Below are 15,670 nucleotides of genomic sequence, written 5' to 3'. Positions count from 1 at the left end.
GCAACCCTGGAGTTTTCCTACCCAAGTACTAACCAGGGCAGACTCTGCTTAGCTTCCAAAATCTGCCAAGATCTCAAAAGAGGCTTACAAACTTCAGCACTGTTAGCAATCTAAAAACACAGAACAATCATCCTCAACAACTCCTCCTATTTCCATTATTAAAGAAAAACTTCAACTGGCATCCAGTCCCTTCCAGAAATCACTCATAGCTTAAAAGCTCAACTGAACAATTGCAAGGAAGTTCCAGAGGCATAGATCGATCTTGGGGAGGAAAGAACTATGCTTTCGAAAACACTTGTGGAGCCACAGCCTGATGAAGCAAAACTCCCCAGGAACACTCAAGCTGCAACTTGGGGAGGCAGTATCAACAAAAAAATAGGGAGGCAGATAACAGAAACCTTACCATGAGTAGCTACTCCTTGATATCATGTCCTGAATGCTGAGGGACACAAAAAGATTAAGGGCAGGGCCACATCTTGGAGGAAATCCCCCCCCCATTACAGATGGAGAAATCAGAGTTGCACAGATGGAATCAGAGCACCCAGAGCTTTGCAGGCCTCAGAAATATACAGCCTCTCCCTCAAAACCTATCCCATCAGACCTGATTATAAACAGAATATGGAAAGGACTCCAGATCTCTTTTTCTTTTAAGTGAAGAAGCTTCTTCCACTGAAAAGGAGGCTATTAAAATATTAAAGATCAGAACATTATAGTGCTTTAACTTATTAATTTATTGCTTTACATTGTTTCAAACATTATTTTAAAAGTCAATAAAATGTATTATTGTTGGCAATTGGACATTGGCGAAAAACCCTTCCTTTTCCTGAGCATTCCATTTTGAAATCATTGTTTATGACTTGTAGGTAAGTCGTGACATTTATATACATCATGATGAATACTCAACTGCCAGCCATTTTAGTGGCAGAGGAAATTTCAAACTAACAACCAAGTCATGTAGGGCTGCCATCTTTGTTTTGGGAAATTTCTGGAGATTTGGAGCTGGAACCTGGGGAAGATGGAGTTTGAGGAGGGGAGGGACCTCCCGACATCATGTCCACCTTCTGTGGCAGCCATTTCTTCCATCATGAGACCTGATCTCTGTAGTCTGGAGATCAGCTGAGATCTTCATGCCCCACCTGAAAGTTGGTAACCTTACAGGTCAGCCATCTCAACACAAACTCCTTGGCTTCAAGATCCTTATGATAAAACTTGGAGGAAACATCCCAGAAAGTCATCAGTCAAGTTGTATATGGCATTTGTGGTATCTTCTTCACTAAGGCATTTTGTATTTTATGGATGATTTACATATAGTGAGATCATCACAACAACATCTGCTCAGGTTTCCTGACCCGAAAGATATAAGAACCCACTCTTCTTCTTGTATAGTATCACTTCTATTCCAATAACCAAGATCAAAACTAGGGGGACAGCAATAGTATCATCAATCCAGTGTGCTACAAAGTACTTAGTAGAGTAAAATCTTTGTTATCCAGATTAGAACTCAAAGGGAAGTAAATGATCAAGATACTCACGTTTATTGTTGTGCCCAACCAGTCAGGAAACTGTAACAACCAAACCCTACACCACTGACCTGCAGAGCTGTCCCATGCTGAAGGCAGTCTAGCTGCTTGGGAGCCATCCAACAGAGTTGGCTTCCAGTCACTCAAGACAGGTGAAGGGCAAAGGAGGCCCTGAGGATGTCAACCAGCAGTGTTGATGGCAGATGTATAGCTATGGTAAGAGGCATGAAGCTGGCCAACTGGAAAAATGGGGTGTGAATGTGCCCAGATATACAGAAGTATAATGTTTGAAGGGGCAGTTTTCCTTCTGGGTAGCCAAGCATTCATGCTAATCAAGTCAGAGATAACAAAGGTTTTACTGGATCTCACTTATTCATTTTGCTTATAGTCCTCTTTTTTTCATGGTGTCTCAGAAACATCCTGGTCAAAGTATGCAATTGCTTCACTGTATGGTTGACAAACCAGGTGGGGGCTGAAGTTATAACCAGGTAGGGTTATAACTAATCTCCAGGCTACAGGAATCAGTTCTCCTAAATAAAATGTTTGCTTTGATGGGTAGACTCCATGGCATTACACCCCACTGAGGTCCCTTCCCTCCCCAAACCCCACCCTCCCCAGTCTCCAACCTTCAATCTCCTGGCATTTCCCAAATGTGTACACCAGGCTTTCTCAACCAGGGTTTTGTGAAACTATGGGGTTTCTTGATGGCCCTGGAAGGGTTTCCTAAATAGGTGGGAGTTAATTAATTTTTTATGTATTTCTAAATTTTGTTAAACATTTATCAGGTGATACGACCATAAAGGGTCATGTTGATTTCCCCCCTCCCAAAATGGCCAATGATGGGCCTGGAGAGGCTGGAAAGGGGTGGAGCACCGGGTAAGTGTGTACAAAGCTATGCTTCCCAACCCTATTCTGCACCATCAAACCACTTCTGGAGTTTCTCAAAGCCTGAAAAATGTTTCTGGGGTTTCTCAACTGTAAAAATGTTCTAATTTCCCACAAGATTTTACCTTACTGGCTTGAAAGCTGGTCAATACACAGCTGAAAAATTGTGACTTGAGTGCATTGTAAAACAGTCACATCACTAGTTAGTTCATCAGGTTCCATAGTTCAGCCTACATTGAAAACCAAGGGGGAAAAAACAATTCATCGAGTTCAGCATTTTGCGTCCAACAATGGGCAGCCAGATGCCTCACAGTACTCACAAGCAAAGCACGGAGGCAATTTGTCCCTCTCTCACTTGCCTGAGTACCTAATGTTCAAAGGTATACTGCCTCTGTGTATGGTGTTCCATTTAGCTATCATGGGTAATAGCAATTGATCATTTATTCATTTGGTCCTTTGTCAGGGTCTAAATGTTTAAAGATAAGAGTCTAGCCTGAGACAAACAGGGCAAAATGTATACTTTAACAGATAACATCAGATAAAATATTTACTTTAAACAAACAAAGTAAAATATATATAAGTGGTTATGGCTGATATCAGGCGAGTGGTTTATTGATACCACTTGGCATTTGCTTCATTTATGGTTTTTAAAGTTTCATATTTCCCTCTCCCTAGCAATTTGATTCAGCAGCATGAATTTATATCCATAATGCAACATGAATGTTTAACATCTCTTTCTGAGCGCGTAACATCCAACAGGGAAGAAAGTAAAAAGATTCTGTCTGCTTCTTCTTTACTCTCTCAGCATTTTTTTTTTAACACGCCGCAGTTTCTTGAGGTAGCTACAAAATTCTGATATTTTTCAGAGGCAAATTGCCTCAGGCTTGTTTTCCTTTTTGGACTAAGCTAGAACTGATTATGTTACTACAAACATGCCCGTACTTTATATCCCGCAAGCTTCATTCTGTGGTAGTTTTGTGAACTTGATAGATTTTATGTTGTAATGATCATATAGTCACTTCTGCAAGGTAATGTTAAGGCTAATATCCAGAGGAAGAGAGATTCACATCTTAGATTAGTAGTCAACCAGTCAGCTATGTGAAGACCTCTCCCTGAGACCCTGAAGAAGTACTGCTGGTCTAAGTAGAGAATTTTAATTATGGTGGATCAGTGGTCTGATAATTCAGTATAAATAGCTTCATGGGTTCATGATTATTGAGACAGGAAGCAATGGGACTTTTTTCTATTCCAAGTTTTATCTAAAGCAATAAATCAGACAAAAAGTTCTGAATGTTACCGTGACTTGCAGAAACCATTGTGTATGTGAGCCATCATGGTATAGTGGTTGAGCAGCAGATGAGTACTTGAAGAAACACGGTTGAGAGAAAAAAGCATATATAGATAACTTTCTTTATATTGTTGGGATCCATATAGGCATCAAAAAAGTCATAATTTATTTGCAGGATGAATGAATATCAAATCCTCAGGGAATCAAGATGCCGTATGATTAATAAACCAACCGCAAACCAACTTCCTTCAAAGAACTCTAATTATAGTTAAAATAAACCATGGTTTTGCATTATGTATGTACAAGTGGAAACCCACAGGAACTTGTAGGAGGCCTTTCATGCTCCCCTCCCACACTATTTCCTCTTTCTGTTTCCAGAAAGCCCCCATAGCCTGTCCGCATCCATCTTTCTCTAGGGTTCCCAACCTCCAGGTGGGGCCTAAAGAGCTCCTGAAATCACAACAGAACTTCCAACTGCAGAGAACAATTCCCCCTGAGGCTTGCAATCTCCAGGTTGAGAAATTCCTGGAGATTTGGGGGTGAAGCCTTGGGAGTTTGAGGTCTAGGAAGGGAAGTGATCTCAGCAAGCCATAATGCTATGGACTTAACCCTCCCAAGCATCCATTTTCTCCAGGGAAATTAATCTTTATCATGTGGAGTCTCTGAGGTTCCCTGCCTCCTTAGACCTATTCCCAGGCTCCACCACCAAAATCTCTAGGAAAATCCCAATCTGGAGTTGGCAATTTATCTCCATCTCAGACAACAGTCAACCTATCTTTATTTGCCATTCTATCTTAAGCTTCCTCCCCCCTCCCCAACAGCCTCTACTTGGGAAAAATGTGGCACAATTGTTTGCTGCCAGCTCCTGAGGCAGGCCAACTTGCCTGTTTGGAATCCTCAATATATCTTGTGGGGTGGCACTTCACTTCCCCTTGTATCCCCCTCATAAGAACATAAGAGAAGCCGTGCTGGATCAGGGCAGTGGCCTATACAACACTGAGTTGCCAAGAGTAGGTCCACCAGAGGGCCAGAACTCCATAAGTCCTCCCACTGTTGCTCCTCCTCCCAAACACTAAGGATGGAGCATCAGTACCCCAGGCATAGTGTTCCACCTATACCAGGGATGATCAAATTGTGGCTCTCTAGATTTCCATAGACTACATTTCCTATGAGCCCCTGCCAGCATAGTCAATTGGCAGAGGCTCATGGCAATTATAATCCATGGACATCTGGAGAGCCACAGTTTGGCCACCTCTGACCTATACATTGAAGCTAATACCCAGTGAAAGACCCCTGCTCCATATGTTTATCCAATCCCCTCTTGTAGCTGTCTATGCTTGTAGCTGCCACCGCTTCCCATGGCACTGAATTCCAGGTGTTAAGTCCACTTACCCTCCCCATGCTTTTTCCTCTTGCCTCCCCAGGAGAACTCCCATATCCTCTCCCCGTTGACTGCCTCATTTACTTTGTTTCACTAACATACCTTTTATATGTCTCCCATCTTCAGTTATATTTATTATTTATTTCATTTAAAACTCACCTTTCTCCACAGTGGAGACTAATGCATCATACATTATTCTCCTCTCCTCATTTTTATCTGTGTAACAACCCTGTGAGATAAATTAGGATGAAAGTGTGGCTGGTCCAAAATTATCCATTAAGCCTCCAAATCAATATGAGAATTGGAACCTGGGTCTCCCAGTCCCTATTCTGAAGCTCTATCTGCTATCCCACACAGACTTTCATAGGGTGGCTGCTGCTGAACTGTATTAAGAGACCAGGTTGAGTCATACAAGTAAGGTAAGGTTGCCAACCTCCAGGTGGCACCTGAGATCTCCCACTATTTCAGTTGAACCCCAGATGAACAAGATCCATTCCCTTGGAGAAAATGGCTGCTTTGGAAGATGGATTCTATGACACTATATCCTGCCCTCTCCAGGCTCCATCCCCAAATCTCCAGTTATTTCCCAACCAAGAGATGGCAACTTTTATCAAGCCTGACCTTGATTAATCCTTCCTCAAAGGCCAAAGTAGGTTTTGAAAGGGCTCTGTCTTTTTCCTCATATAAACCTGGGTTGGAATACTGCGGTTGCCTAGCAACATCCACTGAGGGAATCAGAGGCCTAAAGTGATTTGTACTCCTTTTATCATTTTGACTTTTTTTTTAAGTGTTCTTTTTCTAATTTCACATTTTTCTGCAAACCTTTTCAGGTTTGTAGAACGATCCATCTTGCCCATTCACAGCTCCAGTTACTAGATTTAAGTATCCAAAGATCGGCCAACTTCACTGTTGGAACATAAGATGTTTGTGTTATGTATTTATATTACAAATTTAAACTGGTTTAACTGCCAGGGTAGCTAAATAGTCAATTTGATGTGAGCTGTGAACGAACTCACAGTCACATGTAGAATCAGGGAATTCACAGAGGACTATTTGCTCCTTTGTCAGTCCCCATGTCCCCAAGATATCATGTGACTAAGGACATATAGAATCTCAGAAAGGGGCCAATACCCCCCTCCCCCTCATGGACATTTCAACTGGGGAAAATTGCACAGATGGAAAGATTAAATCCCATCAATCCCGTGCAGTGCTCATGAGCTTCCAAAACCAGTACACACATCAGCAGGTGAGTTCCCCCAATGCTTGTGTGCCAAATCAGAGGGCATCTGATTCAGCTTATGTATCACATGTATCACTTAACTAGACCATCATTCTCCAACAACGGGAATTCACCACTGGTCATTCTTTAACACAGGATTAACAGAACCCTTACCAAAATTATACTTCATAGGACTTCCAGGCAGTAGACATGACCATTGTTGTTGTTGTTGTTGTTAGGTGCAAAGTCGTGTCTGACCCATCATGACCCCATGGACAATGATCCTCCAGGCCTTCCTGTCCTCTACCATTCCCCAGAGTCAATATAAGTTCGCATTGACTGCTTCAGTGACTCTATCCAGCCACCTCATTTTCTGTCGTCCCCTTCTTCTTTTGCCCTCGATCACTCCCAGCATTAGGCTCTTCTCCAGGGAGTCCTTCCTTCTCATGAGATGGCCAAAGTATTTGAGCTTAATCTTCAGGATCTGGCTTTCTAAGGAGCAGTCAGGGCTGATTTCCTCAAGGACTGACCGGTTTGTTCGTCTTGCAGACATGACCATTACACAGGCATAAAACTAATATGTTTGTACTATACCAACCAAAACATTAAAATAAGAGGTCTAAAATGCAGCCAAATGTGTTAGAATAAGCACTTTCTGGCTTTTAATTGTGCACTAAAATGTATTTTGTTTTAATTTAGAAATTTTTTAATGCTGCCTCTCCAGGGAAACCTGCCTGAGGCAACTTACAAAATCAAACATAATAAAAACATAAAACCCTGAAAGCTGCTAACTGGAAATCTAGCCAGAGCACACAGACACAAAACATGCACTGAGATGTTTAAAGTGAATATAATTAAAAGCATAATATAGAAATGACATTAAAAGATCAGCTCCATCATGGGCCATGGTCATGGGTGATTTCAATTACCCAGATATCTGTTGGAAGATAAATTTTGACTTTTCTTGGAAGGGCAACCAGGGGGTCTGCAATTTCAGACTTGATGCTCACCAAAAGAGAGGAAATGGTTGGTGAGGTGAAAATAGTGGTTGTAGTGACCATGTAATTTTGGAATTTGCAATCTTGGGGAAGAGAAAAACTGTACGTAGTCAGACATATAGGCTGGACTTCAGGAAAGCAAATTTTAACAAACTTGAAGTTATGCTGGGTACAATCATGTGGTCAGAGAAACCTAAGGAGATGGGAGTGCAAGAGGGATGGGAGTTTTTAAAAAGAAAAATCCTTTTTCTTTTTCACAATCACAAACAATTCCCTTGAGAAGGAAAAATGTAAGGAGCCTAAAGAAGCCATTAACAGCTTTCTAAAGATTTTAGTAATAAAAGAGACTCATTTAGGAAATGGAAGGCAGGCCTTATAATCAAGGATGAATATAAACAAATAGCCAATACTTGTATGGACAGTGTTAGAAAAGCTAAAGCTCAGTATGAGCTTAGGCTAGCAAGAAATGATAACACAATAAAAAAGAGTTATTTAGTTGTGTCCAAAGAAAGAAAAAGAGTAAGGACATGATAGGACCATTGTGGGGACAAGAAAGTGAAATTTTATCAGTTGATGGAGAGCGGGCTGAACTGCTCATTTCCTTCTTCACAGTCTTCTCTTGTGAGGGTAATTGTGCTCAATGTGGTAGAATCATATCACATTTTGAGTGATGGGAGTTGCAGCTTAGGATCACTGTAGGTCTAGTCATAAACACCTAGTTTCCTTAAATGAAATGAAGTCCTCCACGTCAGATGAATTGCATCCAAGGGCAAAAGAAAATGCAGATATAATTTCTGAGAATCTGTCCATTATTTTTGACAATTCTTGGAGAACAGATGATGTGCCAGAAGATTGGAGGCAGACAAATGCCCTCATCTTCAAGAAGGGGAAAAAGTAGGACCTGAGTAATTGCCCACCCATCAGCTTGACATCTATAGCTGACAATATTGTAGGGCAAATCATCAAACAGTTGGTCCTTGAGCAACTAGAGCAGATGGCTGTGATTGCTAAGAGTCAGCATGGCTTTCTCAAGAACATGTCCTGACAGACTTTTTTTGAGAAAGTTACTATCTTGCTGGATCAGGGGAATGCTTTGGATATAGTTAATTTCAATTTCAGCAAGTTTACCTTTGACAAGCTCCTGCAACAAGCATGGACTGATCATATAAGTGACCAGCAGGAATGGGGGAGACTTGCTAGTCCCCCTATTCCCTCTAGTAGTCTCCTCAGAGATACTAGATGCCTTGAACATGGAGGTTCCCCTCTGGATCATAGGTTTCCTTTGTGCAGGGTCCCAGCACAAACATCCGTCTTTCTCTATTTTTTTTTCTTTTTATTCCTTTTCCTTTTTTTTCCCGTTCCTTTTTCTTCCAATACCAGACTGAACAAACTGAAAACATCCCTCTTTCGAATTCAAGATAGAGCATTAAAAAGCCTTTGGATTTAACCTCTATGAACTGTAAGTTAATATTGCTGGATCCCCTCCTTCCCGCTCTTCTTTTTGCCGATGCACTTGAAACTGCCTGTGTAATACTGACATATAACGCTTACTCAAGGTGATGGGTAGGTTAGCTTTTAAGACAACTTTAATTCAGGGCCTTCAAAAAGGCTTGAGGGTAACCAGTGAAGAAAGACCAGCTGTGTTGAGAGTAGAGCTAAAAAAGGAGAGGAGGTAGAATAATGTGGTATTAAACCCCTGAGGCTTAGGTTGAACTGCCAGCCTATATATGGGGTCTGGATATTTCCCTATATCACCACTGATCTCCAGACAATACAGTTCACCTGAAGAAAATGACTGCTTTGGAGGGTAGACTATATGTCATTATAATCCAATGAAGGTTCTCCCCTCCACAAACCTCTGCAGGCTCCACCCCTAAAATCTCTAGGAATTTTCTAAACCAAAGTCAGCAAGCCTAGGCCAAGGTTAGGCACTTCATCCTAGCCGGACCTCTATATTTCTCTGGTAATAATTCTGCTGTGCAGGAAAACAATAACTTTATGTTGTACAAGCAGGAAAAAGATCAAATTGTCAAATGTTGCCTCTGCTCAGATGACACAAATCAAAGATAGTTACGCTATTCTACAGAAAGTGTCAAAAACATTTAAAGAACCTGAGGGCTTGAGTTGCACTGAACATAATTTGGCAGGCCTGATATTTCTTGGTGGTTGAAGTTCACAGTTTTATATTTCAAAAGCAACGAACAGAGGCAGCTTCACAGTTGCTCTTTTGTCTCCTGGCTTGAAAGGACTCTCTTTAGCGACCCCAGAAACTGGCCTACTTGAACCGTTTACTGCTGAAATGTTTCCCATATTTTGCAAGAGGCTAATTATTTACACTTCCAAGTCATATATCAAACAGAAATCCCATCTTTTTCTATTCAGAGCGCATACACCATTCACGGCTGTCGGTGTAAACCAGATAGTTTTTTGTTCACCTTGCCAGGTTCAAAGGCTAGGGGTTTGCGTTTGAATAAATCTTAGTGGGGTTTTTTTTTTTTTGTTCAGTTAAAAGTATGCATGACATACTCTCTAAATTATGTGTCAGTTTGCAGTGAATGTTATTCCTAGCAATTTAAAAGTCTGTGCATAGAAAAGCTTTGAAATAGCTGTCCGGTTTGGCACAAGCCAATTACCTGGTACTCAGACCTATATGACAGAAGTTGCTCTGACTGTAGAACAAAGCAGCTTCTTTCTGTTACATTTGAAAGTGGAAAGCTTCTTTGGTATTAAATAGATATTAGAGTGTGATTATGAAAAAAATGAGTCTTCACTGACTTCAGCAGAATAGCCTGGCCAGACTTACCAGCAGAGAGAGAGCGGGAGAGAGAGATTGAATTAAGTTGTATACCCTGGCACTTTTTTTCCCTCAGAGCCCTTATTCATGCTCAGCACATCACTGTAGACTCAAGACAGCTGACTCAGCACCACAAAAACTGATAATTTTGCAAAGTCTCTCTGGTTAAGGAGCTCCTGTTCTTTGGGTGGGGGGGGGACTATCAACTACTGGAACTTCGCATGACAGGTACTACAGCAAGTTGAAATTCTTGTAAACGTTTATATGGAATTTTACAATTGACCACAGCATAAAATATTTAAAACACATGAATGTTTAGCACAGTTGTTTTACGAAAGCAAGCAGTGAACCGCCACATTCCACCCAAGTGATGAAGCCACGAATGAGTTATGCAGGAGGTGCTAGTAATAGTCCCTGCTCCACACACCAGTGTGCTGCCAAATACGTTGCATACCTCAGAGATGAACTAGCTCAAGAATGCTTAAGAAAGTAAATAAGAAAATATTGAGCTATGTTTATTTTTATCCCTTCGGTGGTATAAAGGTGCCATCCCTGGTTTCCAGAAGAGCTGAGATCTCACAATGTGAGCTGAAGTGAAAGAAAGGTATAGTCGTTCTACATTAATGAAAAACACATTAATGGGGTGGGTTAAAAAACGATTCTTCCAGACTGTTTAGGGGCTGATATGAAAACTTCAATAAATAGAAGCCAATAAAGTGAGGTCCTGCTTAGGCCTTTTCGATCCGGTCAGAAAAGGATCTCCTATTCCAATGGAAGGGATACCAAACCGTTCATATATATCATTCATATATAACCATCCATATAAATTAATACACGTGCACAGGGAACAGGGGCCACTTTTTAAACACGCATGATGGAAATTTTATAGATGGTATTACACACATGGTGGTAGAAAGTGGCATCAAGTTAGAGCTGACATGGCAACCCTGTAGGTATTCAAGGCAAGACACATTCACATTCATTTTGCCATTGCCTGCCTCCACATCACAATCCTGCTATTACCTGGAGACCTCCCATCCCAATACTATCCAGGGCCAACCCTGTTTGGTTTCCAAGATCTGATGAGATCAGGCTAGCCTGGGTTATCCACATATACACAACTCTAAATAAATACTTTATGCTGTTCTTTATGAAAGCACCACCAGTTGTTTCTTCACTATACTATCTGACATAACCCTTCTGTCACCACGCCAAAACAAATGCAAAGCTATGTCAAAACAGGCAGTTCATCACTGAAGATTCTTGCAGCCAGATATAGGTGGCTCCTGCATGCAAGACTCTCTAGAGCAGGGGTGGGCAAACTGTGGCCCTCCAGATGTCCATGGACTACAATTCCCATGAGCTCATGGGAATTGTAGTCCATGGACATCTGGAATTGTAGACCATGGACATCAGGAGAGCCACAGTTTGCTCACCCCTGCTCTAGACCAAGGTCAGACTGCTGATTGATATTCTTGCCAGTACTTTGAGTTAAACAGAATTTGCATTGTTTATTATTACTATTCCCATATTGCAAGAGAAGACTGCAGATGATGGAGCATAAACTTAGGACACCCCCCAGGTTTGCAGGGGGGGAAATAATATATATGTATACACACATACATACATACATACATACATACATACATACATACATACATACATACATACATATATTTAACAGCAGGTTGCTGTTAAATAAAAGGCTAAGGCCTAAGTGGGCAGAGAGTGGGTGGGGCTGGTCCAGGTGAGGACCCAATCGGAAGGCGCGAAGTGATTGGGCCCTCACCCGGACAGTCCAGAAAGCAATAGGGAAGCAGCACCAAGGTGTGAGTACCCAGAAGCACGGGAAGGCCGGGCCGCCGCTGGGGGGGAGGGGGGAATGGAGGCCTTCCCACCCTGGGCCTAGGAGCTTCTGATCCTGGGGGGAAGGCCGTGCTGTGGCTGGGAGGAAGGGGGGAAACAGGCCTTCCCCCCAGGCCCAAAAGTCCTCCCTCCCCCTCTTTCTAGTGCCCATGGTATTTAAAAGTACAATGGGCTTTAAATCTTGTGTATGTGTGTGTGTGTGTGTGTGCATTGGGAGGATTTAAATTTGATAATTGATGTCTACAGCAGATTCCAGGAGCTGCGCACACCAAGAAGCAGTTGAGGTAGAGCCTGGGGTCTGCACTGGATCTGATGGCAGCTGTAGCAAAGCCTGGAAGTCACAGCAGGAGCAGCAGTCACATTACAGAAGCTGCAGCGAGCCTGGTGGAAGCGGCATCCAAACCAGGACCTGCAACAGGGACCCAGAGTGGGTCCAGCAGCAGCTGTGTCAAATCTGGGACCTCCTGCAGGCCCAGCATCAGCTTCATCAGAGCCCAGGAACAGTGGTAGACCCACCAGTAGCCACAACAACCCATAGACGCCATGCTGTGCCCAGCAAGAAAGTAGGATGAAACACCCCCCCCCCTGCCCCCCGGAGTCTTGTAGGTTCACATATATTAGCAATTTATCACTGTCTCACTTCCTCTAGTTGCATTTGCTGTGTAACTAGAGGGAGAGCAACATCATTGCAGCTATAATGAATTGAAAACATATGAAGTACTCCAAAATGGTACTTTGCTAAAATAAAAACATTTTATTATTCTTTTCTCACTTCTTTTCCTGCTGATATTGACACCACCTTTGTTAAAATTCAGAAGTATGTCACTTGACCTTAAAAAAAAATGCAAACCTAATATCTACTGTCTACATCTGGAAAGACTTCAGCCACAGACCTGAAACAGGGCTGGAGTGAACATGCAATTATAAATGCTATATTTTACTATTTACTTCCTCTTGACTTCTTCTGTGATTTCATTGGCTGCCATGGAAAGTTTGCACCATAATATGCCAGTTTGGTGATGGAGAAGTGGCCATAGCTTCATGGAAGAGCGTTAGATAAGAGGAAGCAGTTTTGTATGTAAAATGCTTTATTGTTATTGTTTTAATTTTGTTGCTAACTGCCCTGTATTTGACAGGATAAGGCAGTTTATAAACAAAATATGTAATTTATTTATGGAGATCCAAAGTTCTTTCTCTTGATCTGCCTGTGCTAGAAAAAAATAATTCTGCCTAAGGCCTTAAAGAACTGGTGCCAATCGGTATAAATGATAAGGATCCCAGATTAGATGAACCAACAGTCTGATTCAGTGTGAGTTAGACCCATACTTGCAGCAAGACTCGTACATACACACATACACATTACATATATCAGTGCTAAATGTTCAGCAGGTCACTTTTCAGTGTAGTGGAAATCCACATATGAATTTTCTATGCAGAATCCAGAATTGGAGCTTCGCTTGCCCCTAGGCCTTTTGCACAGTTATTATTCGCCAGCGCATTCTCTCTGCATTGACTTCTGGATATCAACCACGGTTTTGCACCTGCCATTCAACATTTGTGGGTTTCTCCAGCACTATCAAGGAATCCATTAATGGCTTGTATTTTACACTTCCTTTGGGGAAATAGGCATTCCTGGCTCCTGCCTCACCTCCCTTCCCTTTAAAAAAAAATCCAAGCATGCGCAATAATGTAGCGGCATAACCCCCCCCCTTATTATTGTGTCTTGTTCTCATCACCAACCAACCTCCCTTTCTCCTCCTACCATGGGGAAAGTGCCCATGTGCTCCCCTTTTCCATATGCTGTGCAGCTCATTCCCCACACACACACACACACACGCCAGCCTTCTCGGGAGCAAGGCAAGCTTGGAAAAAATGGTGTCTGCTTGCACCTTTGTTTTCAGTCTTCAGGCAAGCATCCTGTCATCAATTTCCTCCCCACTTCCCCCATATAGTGCATATTACTTTTTTAAAAATTGTCATTATGCTAGGGTGCTCCTATGTTGTAAAGCAAATAAGCTCTTTATTTGTACTTTGGGAAAGTTATGGAGGCTGCTGGATGAAATTAACCATTTCCTTAGCTTTCCTGCCTGAAACTGACCATGGCTACATTTCCCTTCATGAAACTGATGAAGAGTGTTCTGTTGAACATTCAGTCTTGCTGGAGGGAGAGATGGCTCTGTGTTGTGCTACTTTGGAACTGCATTGTAATGCAATCCTGTTCAAAATCTTTTTAAAATACATTGGTGAATGGAGGAACGTGGAGAGAGTCACAGCATCGGTCAGATCTCAAACGTTATTATTTTGAGGCGGGAAACAGCAGAGGAAGCCAATGTGACTTTTGAGCATCCACTTTAAAGGTAAAGGTAAAGGTATCCCCTGTGCAAGCACCGAGTCATGTCTGACCCTTGGGGTGACGCCCTCTAGCGTTTTCATGGCAGACTCAATACAGGGTGGTTTGCCAGTGCCTTCCCCAGTCATTACCGTTTACCCCCCAGCAAGCTGGGTACTCATTTTACCGACCTCGGAAGGATGGAAGGCTGAGTCAACCTTGAGCCGGCTGCTGGGATCAAACTCCCAGCCTCATGGGCAAAGCTTTCAGACGGCTGCCTTACCACTCTGCGCCACAAGAGGCTCTTCATCCACTTTAGGTTACTGCAAATTCCCTCCCAGGGGGCTCTCACATTTTCTCAGGATTCACAGAACGCACGGCAAACAGGAATGAAATTCCACAGAGCTTGTTGCTCCATATAGACCAAATTTTTAATCAAGACCTCCACCCCCCCCCCCCCTCGGTCAATGGTGTCCTGCTTTATCAATGTTAAAATCTGGTCACCTTATGTAACAAAGCTCTTTAAGTCAATGGTGTTTATTAATTTTCTGGAATCTTTTTTCTATACTTGGAAACTGTTGCAGAGTGCTCTGGTTAGGCCTTTGCTTCCTGTTGCTCCATTTATTTTCTGTTCCGGTAATGAATTTGGCTCCATAAACAGGCTACAGCTGTTTAGGCTTCTAAAATCTGACACCTCCCCGTATTTGGGGCCAACCTCTTCTTGCTCTTTGTCATTGACTTTTCTGCAGACTGAAATCTAATATCTTTGTCTGCCTCTCCTCCTAAAAGCTTCTTTTCCCTCAGCCATGTCACAACTCCTTCGTGGCTCATTAAGCACATTTCCACTTGGCTCTTAAAATCCTAAACAAACTATTTCACACGTAGAATCCGTTATTGACGAGATTAGGATTTTGCCTAAGGTTTCTGCTATGAGAGCAAAAATGTCTTGACTACGAGACTTATCTGCATCCTCCAAAAGAGCCTGCTGGGGACTGTATGTAATCACAAAAGCATTCTATCAGGCAAGCTGGTTTCAGAACTATAGAAGTTCTCCCAACAAGTAGTGATTGTTTGCCACAAAACAATCAAAGACTTGGCAACATTTAATAGAAAGCAGACTGGATTTCACCCAAAACCTGCCTTTTTTCTGTAAAATACAGTGAATGTACAGAAGCATCCTTGCTGACATTAAAAACCTACGGCTATAATGCATTTCTGGTTATTATTAGCATGTTTACTTTTATTGTACCAAAAGGAGTTCAATGGACAGAACAATTAGCTGGCACTGTCATTAACTAGGTGCAAGTGAAGAAGTAAAAAACAGTTGTACTGGAAAGTGAGGGAGGATACTGTAGCAATTCTATAGCCACCTCTATCAATGGTCCGGTTT

The 15,670-nt window shown here is 42.2% G+C and overlaps 1 long non-coding RNA gene across 1 annotated transcript; it reads left to right on the top strand.

Moving 5' to 3' along the window:
• Positions 1-6,022: 6,022 nt before the first annotated feature.
• On the top strand, positions 6,023-12,636 carry LOC143828661 (uncharacterized). The gene is made up of 3 exons (XR_013227809.1): positions 6,023-6,320; positions 10,629-10,689; positions 12,198-12,636. It is a non-coding gene; the product is annotated as an uncharacterized LOC143828661 (long non-coding RNA).
• The last annotated feature ends 3,034 nt before the right edge of the window (positions 12,637-15,670 follow it).

The sequence above is a fragment of the Paroedura picta genome, chromosome 2 (assembly GCF_049243985.1).
Source record: "Paroedura picta isolate Pp20150507F chromosome 2, Ppicta_v3.0, whole genome shotgun sequence".
NCBI classification, from domain to species: Eukaryota; Metazoa; Chordata; class Lepidosauria; order Squamata; family Gekkonidae; genus Paroedura; species Paroedura picta.
The sequence above is the reverse complement of the archived record's forward strand: the minus strand, read 5'-3'. Positions and strand labels throughout refer to the sequence as shown.